This window comes from Ipomoea nil, unplaced genomic scaffold, assembly GCF_001879475.1.
Source record: "Ipomoea nil cultivar Tokyo-kokei standard unplaced genomic scaffold, Asagao_1.1 scaffold0656, whole genome shotgun sequence".
In the NCBI taxonomy this organism is placed as follows: domain Eukaryota; kingdom Viridiplantae; phylum Streptophyta; class Magnoliopsida; order Solanales; family Convolvulaceae; genus Ipomoea; species Ipomoea nil.
In genome coordinates, this window is record NW_017617084.1 from 203,883 (window position 1) to 213,812 (window position 9,930).

Consider the following 9,930-nt stretch of genomic DNA (forward strand, 5'->3'; position numbering starts at 1 on the left):
ACTGGCGTTGTCTCAATTGACTACGTAAAGTCAAAAGACAATATAGCGGATCCGCTAACCAAAGGGTTATGTAAAGAAGCTGTGGAGAAGTTGAGACGAGGAATAGGTCTAAAGTCCTTGGTATAAAGTTCTATAGTTGATACCCAACCTAGCTGGCACCTAGGTTCAATGGGAAACCTAAATTATGGAACGGAGCATGTCACTGTGGGGGTCTCGAACTCCCTACCACTCCTCGTAGAAACAGTGACTCCCGCACGAGGTTAGCATATTGATGCTTTAATGATTCGAGTGTCGGTTGACATGGGTGATTATGCGGGATACTCAGAAAAGAATCACCTATGTGAGAGAGAAGTGAGGGTCGCTTCAAAGGAGAATTGATGGGCACAATTCTTCACAAACTCTTGCAGAACCAGGAATGGTGACCCACGACCAAAACAGGCACACTCATGAGAACAGAGCATGGTTGGGAGGTTCCTGCGTGAGATATGTCATCGTCTACACAAACGGCAGTCGGTTCAAAGACATCGCGTTCTACCGTACAGCCAGTAGAGTAAATGTATCTTTACAAGGGAAGGTTCAAAGGGTATAGTGATCCCTACCTATCCTATGCAGGGATCGACCGTTGAACACAGTTGTTTCCGATTTCAAAATTCCCTGAAAATCAATTTTTCATTCATGTGGGAGATTGTTGGAAAAAAAATAGCATAAATTGACATAAAATGACATTTTAAGTAGCTATTTTGTGGTACAAATATCAGTAGGGTCCACTTTCGATTTGGGTCGGGTCTAAGTGGATTCGGATTCTTCGTAGTGAGACAAAGAGATTGATATATCGTACGCTCAAAACGGATAATGGGTGAATGAGATATTGATTCTCAAAGTAGACCCATTTGAGTTGGAAAAAATGAAGTTTTTGTCCCACATTGGTTTGGAAAGAGGATTTGCCCCACTATTTATACAAGAGCCCTTTTTAAGCTTATTGAATTATATAACATAGAGGCTCTCTCTCGCGCACAAGGAGGGGGGTGCAAATCAAATCCCAAAATGAGACCGAAAAGGATTGGCTCAAGCCCAACCTCGTGTGCGCCAACACCTGCGGGCACGAATGTTAGTAGCATAGCCTACTGTGTTCTAAGCTTTGCTCTTATTCGCCGGGTTTTAGCATAACCTACTGTGTTATAAGCTTTGCTCTTGTTCGCCGGGTTTTTTGTTTGGGTGCTCAAATACTGAATCGTAGCACGTTTTATCCTGGGAAACCTACGCTACAACGCTCCTAGCACTTGTGGGAGGTAGCAAATGAGATTTTAAGAAAAAGAACAATTTGTTCAACTCGTGCTAACCTCTAACCGAATCATCAATCATTTTCCTTCCCTTTTATTTGCCTTTCTGTATAATAATAATCTTTTTGTAGGATTATTATTTTTGGGGTATACCAACAAGAAACTACCCAACAATTAATTATTTTTAACTATTATTTATTGTATTATTAATAACATTATAATTATAAAGAAGTACTCTATAGTTAATAATAATCTAGCATTAAAATATAAATTTAAATAAAAATAGAATAAACATAAATTATTAATAATAATTCAATATAATAGCTAAAAATTACGGAGTATATGTTAAAAAAAAAAAAAAAAAAAAAAGAGTGTCTTGACCTTATGGTCGATTCAAATGTTGGGCTCTAGACGAGTTTTTCTGTATTAAAAATGTAAAGTTGAATAAATATAAACACCACAATAACCAACAACTATATATGAAGGGTGAATTAGACTTTTAAAACGAAAATTAAATAAGCTAATATCATTAACTTATTCAAAGTACCAGGACTATGTGGTCTAATGATACCCGGGTTGAACTTCCATTTGGAAGGTTGTAAGTTTGAGCCTCAATGGAGGCGTTATTAGCTCTTTGTGTTTCAGTAGGTTGAGAAAGTATATGAACAGATACTACAATGTAATAGAGCTAGTAGCATTCAAAAAAAAAAAAAAAAAAACTTATTCAAAGTAAATTTTTCATTTTCAATTTATTGATATCAATAAATTAAAATAATCCAATAAGTTATTTACCAAATACTTATTTTAATTGTTTGACAAAGTCAAGCAACTAAAGTTAATCAAACAAGTCAAATTTTGACGGAAAAACCATTTTCCAAATAACATATATATATATATATATATATATATATATATATATATATATATATATATATTCTATGTAATCCATCCATGGTTAAAGCTAGTAATGTATCATTAATATGACAAATTTTAGTTTGCAAGAGGGTAGTAGTGGCCCTAGAATGTTCAACCGTCCAAGTTCCTTCATCTGAAGGGCAGGACAATGCCCGTTAGATGTGTCAGGATACTACATAAGCTTCAATGCTAGTATATATAGATGAAAGTTAATTAGGGATTTGAATTTGGTGAAATTTTAATCAAAAGAAAAAAGCATGTTAGGTAGTGACATAAATTATTATTTTATTAATTTAATCCGGTCAGTTGTAACAACTTAAACTAGTTTATTTTATTGTGATTCTTTGTCAGTTATGATCACAGAATATATTTTACTCAAAGTATAAACGACTGCGACATACAGATTTTTCAATAAATCAAAGAATTTGAAAGTGATTTTGTTACAATTAGTTAATGTAATATATTTGTATCTGCACACTAGAACTTACAAAGTACCTTAGAATACGAAGAAGACAAAAAGCAATAAAAAAATTGGAGTTGTGTGAGAGAGAAGAGAATAGAATTTTTTGGGTGTTATACTTTATGAATCGGAATCACTCTCCCAAGACCCCAGAAACAATAATATCTAATGTATAGGCCAATAATAAAATTAAAGTTGAAATAAAGATGAAAAAGTGAACTAGTGAAGTCAACAATAAAATGGAAGAAAAGAAATTGCAAAATCATAAATAAATAAATAAATAAATAAAGTTTAGATGGTAGAATTAAATATTTAATTAGTGGGATGGTTGGCATTTGCGATTTGTATACGTAAGGCTGTTGTCATAGCTTAGCTTAGAGCCCCAGAGCCAGAGCAATATAATAATAACTATATTAGCTGCTTTATGTTAGGCAAGATTGCAGGTACAAATGTAGCCATCCGGTATGATTAATCCAAAGAAAGAAAAATGCAAGCAAAAAATAAGTGAAGGCCATGGTAGTGGTGGGGCCAAATTATACCATGAAGCATCATCTATCTTGTATTATGAATGTTAAGGCGTTTGGTTGGAGGAAGGAAATTACGTGAGAAAGGAATTGTAATTTAATGAGAGATAACTAATATGGAAATAAAATGATAATTTAAATTTCAGTCTTTGGTGTACATGAATAGAATTACTGAGAATTTCAATTTCAATATAATGTTTGGTATACATAGAATTAAAAGGGAATAAATAGTATAAAGTCTAAAATGTATATACTTATTATTGTTGTTGTTAATTGTTATTATTATAAATCTTAAATGATCAAATTCAAATTTTGCTCTTAAAAATTTATGTAACACGATGTAAATAAATTCTAGAATTGCATAACGAAAGAAATAAAATAGATAAGGGAGTTTTGAGAAAACATATTTGATTGAGCTTAGCTTACGGATTGACGTTTTGTGTTGAGAGTATAAGAAGAAGACACTATAATTGAAAGAGAGAGGTCAAACATCAATTTGATGTTAAAAGAAAAGAAAAAAAAAAGGGTAATTTTGTCTCAAAATTATTTTTTTTCTTCTTAAAATCCATGGAATTGAAATACCAAGGGGATATGAGATTCAAATTCTCCTCCAACCAAACGAATGAATTTGCTTGCCTTCGGAATTATATGGGAATTAGGTGGGAATAGAATTGTAATTCCCTCCAACCAAATGCCCCGTTAGTTCAAAATAATATTATATTTAGATTATGTGTTTGCAGTTAACATATTTTGTACATGTAATTAATAGCTTAAGTGCCTATAAATAAATTGAAGGCACATAACATGTTAACTACAGAAACATAACATGGTAACCGTAAACACATAATATGTTAACTGCAGACATCTAATATTTTAACAATATATTATGTGTATGCAATTAACATGTTATGTTTTTTAATGAGTTAAATCCACTTTTAGTCCTACATTTATGGTGCATTGGACACATTTTGCCCGCTTTTATTAATTTTGCCACATTTTACTCAGACTTTATAAAGATTGGACACTTTTAGTTCAACGTTACTTTTGATGTTAAACATCTGTGAAATAGAAGGGCAATACTGTCCTTTCATATCAATTTTTTCATCAGTCTTCAATTTGTATATTATTCCAACATAGCAACATCTCTGCGTGTCTCTTTGCTACGTGGAACCCTCCAATCTGCACCCTCCCGAGCAAAAAGTTAGCTTGAAAGTCAGCAAATTGACTCAAACCCACCCACCGGAAACCAGCCACCACAAAAGCCTCCTTCCACGCCATCCCGCAGTTGCCGGCAGCCCCAACCGTCTCCACAATCTTCAAAAACAACACCGAATTCTCAATCTTCTTAATCCAATGTCCGCCGCCGCATCTGCCGACGTTCGCCGCCTCTAGAGACTCCAAGAGGCCGGAGTAGAACTCCAGCCCTTCAATCGCCGTCTGCCAGAAAGACGAAGGTCCGGGCCCCACCACCCCTTCACTACCCACGTGCACCACCACGTGCGGAGACACCCGACAGAGATCGGCGGCGAATGGCCCCGCCTCGACACGCCGGAAATTGCCGGAGATAACAAAACAACGATCTTTTCTCCGTCTATGAACTTGATAGCTTTGAAAGATAACAGCTCGAATGTACGGATTAACACAAAATTGGCACCCATGAGAAGCAAAAATCTTAGTTTGGTGGCACTGTTCTTCTCTCTCATACAGCTTTCCACGACTTTCATTCCTGAAGATAATTACATCATCAACTGTGGATCAAACAAGAGCATCAGCATGGATAACAGAAGCTTTCTTGGCGATTCCATCAAGTCTGGTTCAGTTCATCTCTCCCAAGGTGAAGCAATTTCGCTTAAAGCCCAAACAAGTGGTTCCAATTTGTCTTTACAATACAACCAGAGTTTTCACTGTTGCCTCGCGATATACGTTCAATATCAAGAAATTAGGGACCCATTTGGTTCGTTTGCATTTCTCTCCTTTTGTTTCGCAGAATTTCAACCTCCATGACGTGAATTTCAGTGTTTCCGCTAATTGGGTTTTGCTGTATGTTCAAGAATTGTGGTGTTGGGTCCAATGTTCTTAAGGAGTTCATAGTGATGGTTGACAAGGTACAACTTCAAATCTTGTTTACACACACTCTTGATTCTGGGTTTGGGTTTGTTAATGCGATTGAAGTGGTGTTTCGTATTTGGGTTAGGTTTGCAAATCGTGAAGAACATCTCTGGTGAGGTATACATTGAAGGCTGATGAAAAAAATTGACATGAAAGGACAGAAGTGACCTTCTACTTCACGGATGCTTAACGCCAAAAGTAACGTTAGACTAAAACTGTCCAATTTTTATAAAGTCTGGATAAAATGTGGCAAAATTAATAAAAGCGGGCAAAATGTGTCTAATGCGTAATAAATGTAGGACCAAAAGTGGATTTAACTCTTTTTTAATTTATTTACAGACACATAAATTGCTAATTACATGTATAGAATATGTCAATTGTATATATATAATTTTTGAGTTAATGCCACATGGGGTCCTCCGAGTATAGTGGTTTTGACACGTTTAATCCTAAACTTTCAAATTGACCATCTGTGGTCCTTCGACTTTCAAATTTAACCATTCGTGGTCCATGTTAACCACCAATGGTCCTTCGAGTTTCAAAATTTAACTAACCGTGGTCCTCTTGAAAGGACCGTGGTTGGTTAAAATTTAATAGTTGAAGGACCATGAGTGGTTAACTTGGACTACGAATGGTTAAATTTGAAAGTCGAAGGACCACAGATGATCAATTTGAAAGTTTAGAACTAAACATGGCAAAACCATTATACTCGGAGGATCTCAGATGGTATTAACTCTATAATTTTTATATTAGAGTCTATAATACAAGATGAACTGTGATGTATAGTATAACAATTGAGTAGTGGTGGATGGTGGGAGGAGGAGGAGGAGGAGGGGAGCTAGTGGCGGTGCAAAGGAGAGTCATTGTCATGACAGAAGCATGTGTATATGTCTGCAAACTGCATAGCCTAATTGGGCAAAATTCTTGACCGCAGGATCTAATTAATAATAGCATCAGATCAATCTGACACCTTAATATAATGGACTTCTCTCAATTTAATTTTACACACCCAAACAACAATACAGAGATGAGTGGGTTAGTGTGATGATTGCATGGAAGGAGAGGTCACTGAAACTGACACCTGGACCTGGAATATACCGCACTATATATCATTTTTATTTATTTTTTTCGTAAAAAAATTTATTTATTATGTAAATGCATTTTTGACCATTTTTATTTAGTTTTCTGTATTTTTGGTAAAACATATTTATAATATATGAAAGTAGTATATTGAGTCTTAATCAGTTATACGTGAAGAAGTGGAAAGAATAATAATCATGTTTCCGCAAATTAAAGTTGTGATCACTTAAATTTTTATTTTTAACTTGAATGTGATTAAGTGAAAGGGATTCATTAATTTTTAATCAAAGGTCAAAGGTTTGATCTTTGACTTTTGGTATGAAGTAACATTAACAGGGGGAATAAAATTATTAGAGATGAGAAAAGTGGTATAAAGACTAAAATATTCTTGTGTAATAATAATACTAATAATAATGAAGGGTAAAAATGTCATTTTCTTGCTTTTTCTCTTTTCTTCCCTCCTTGAATTGTAATTCATATGGGGAGGGTATGAATTACACTTCAACAAAATGAGGGAGTTGCAATTCGGTCCTCCAACCAAACACTGTAATTCGGGTGGCCAAAAAATTATGCAGTAATTGAATTGCAACTATATCCAACAAAACATCGCGTAAATCTCCAGACCAACTATCACATCAAAAAAAGTGTCTACAATTTAACGAGGAAATTAATCACTATGTTCAACGATGAAAATTTTGATTACACCCAACAAAAATCTAAGCTTTTATTTGTATTTTTTTAAATCATGGAGATTGCTAAAGATGTGAAGATTCTATTCAGTTCAGAAAGAATATAATGAACCGTAGGTCGAAGGGAATTTTATTTGAAAAAAAAAAAAAAAATCAGTCACAATTTTAATTCAATGTCGCTTCTCCTAATTTATTAAGCACTGAAATAAATTGTATATAAGTTTTAAATTATGTAACATAAATGTTCTTTCGGTGCTTACAATTTTTTCGAAAGAACATTTATGTTGCATAATTTAAACGTTTTAAAAAGTTGATTTGTATTTTTTCTTTTTTTGGAAAGCAGTTGACTTGTATTTATATTAAGAAAAATATCATTTTTTTACTTCTGAATTGTTTCATTTTTAAAATTTTAGTCAGTGTAAGTTAATTTAAACAAATTTATCCCATTAATTGCTCAACATGTTATACTTTTAGCTCCTAGTGTTATATAATTGTCAAACTCCATTAACATATGTGGCTATTTTTATTATTTAGAATTAATATTCACTATTAAAAATAGTGTTCTTTGGTAAGAGTGAAACTTTAACAATGAGTATTGATCTAAATGACAAAATTAACCTCATGAAAAAGAGTTTACTAACGGAATTTTATAATTGTATAACAATAGAGACTAAAAATGCAACATAATGAACAATTAATGGACTAAATCTGTTCAAATTCATTAACAGGGACCAAATTTCTAAAAGTAAAATAATTTAAGGGTCAAAAGTGTTATTTTTCCTTTATATTACTATAAACCTGCATCATTTTTTTCAATGTGGAACATGACTACTTAAAAGCCTCCCCAAATTCTATTTTTGTTTTTAATTCAATGATTACATTTTGAATATTAATTTCTTATTCGCCAATTATCCATTTTGAGCATATAATATATATCAAATTCATCATCCAATAGTTATATCTTCTTATCATGGACTAGTGTCCACTATGCAAATTGTGAGCTCTACCAAGATTATGTACCAGTTACGATTAATATATTATGTATTTGCAGTTAATATATTATGTACATTTAGTTTATTTATATGTGCATAATATTTTTTAACCAATTACATGTGCATAAATTATTTACTGAAGGTACATAATATATTAAATACGAATACATAATTTGGACCATGGTCCATAATGTACATGATAGACCTTGATCTATACTACAATATACTTTGTGCTCTTAGTCTCAACTAGAAAATTTTAAATCTACTTTAACTTGACCCAAACTAAAAGTGGACCACCGTAAATGACATTCTATACTAATTTTTTAACATAAAGAATTAAAACCTTTTCAACTTGGTTATTCTATTTTTAGAAGGGAAGGGGGATACCCATACAATCTACACCTACACTAAGGCTCAAAACTTAGACCTCCCACATAAGGGAGCAATCCGATACTAGTGAACCACAAGCCACTTAATATTCAGTTATTCTATTTAACATGCACGGTAACTTTTTGAGTTTTTTTTTTAATTGAACGCAACATATTTTAAAAAGTTTGAGTATTTATTTAATTTTTTTTTTTAAATTGAAAGTTTAATTGTAAGAATTGAATATATGCATCCTACCATTATTTAAAGGTTTTAAATACTTTTTCACCAATTAAATTTTTTTTAGAAATCGTTCTTCATTTAAAAACAAAAAACAAAACAAAAGAGATCTCTCACTCAACTTTATCATGTCAAAATTCACATTTTAAATTATTAAAAAGTTGAAATTTTATAAACCATTGTCCATGATTCATTTCGTAGTAGTGATATTGAATTCATCATATTCAAAGTGTACGTGCAGTTATCACACGAGGTGAGATTATTGTTCCAAAATACGTGCATGCATGTATGGTGCACTAAACTCATCACATGGTACTGATGGTAGTATGGATTCACTGAACTCATTGCATCTAAAACATAGGTTCATTCAATTAGGGTCCATTTGGAAAGCAGGAAAATGATTTCTGAAAATATTTTTTGAAAAATGAGTCATTTTCCTTTAAAAATATTTTCCTTTCCAGTGTTTGGTTGCATTCTAGAAAACTGTCTTGGTGTGTTTGGTTCATTTTTTAAAAAATGAGTAGAATTGTATAATTAATCATTTTTATTATTTTATTTAGAATATAACAACATGTATAATAATACTCCGTATATAATAAATCATTTGATTTTCCAGGCACATCCAAACACTGAAAACCTGGAAAATGATTTCCATAAATCATTTTCCAGGTTTCCAAACACACCCTTAAATAGAATGCATTATTTCCTTTCAAAAAAAATTAGAATGCAGTATTATTATTATTATTATTATTATTATTATTATTATTATTATTATTATTATTATTATTATTATTATTATTATTATTATTTAATTTCGTAAAAAATTAAAATGATTCAAACATAAAGTAGTGTTGGTGCTTTGAGAGAATTATACCATGCACCAGGATGCACAATGGATTGTGCGCCCTGGCCCAAAACGACGTCGTTTTGTACCTTTTCGTGTGTCTGCTGTTAACTCCTTAAAAAAATTCATGTTTCGAATATACAAAATTGAAGAATAGAATACACAGAATTTTATACCTGAAAACACAGAATTTTATAACTGAATACACATAATCTTTTTTGAAAGGATAATACATACAATCTAACATAATACATAATATACATAAACTCTTAACATAATACACATAAACTCTTAACATAATACACATAAACTCTTAACTCTTTAAAAAAATCCATGTTTCAAATGTACAGAATTATATAATAGAATGTACATAATTTTATACTTAAAAACACAGAATTTTATATCTGGAAACACAAAATTTTATTACTGAA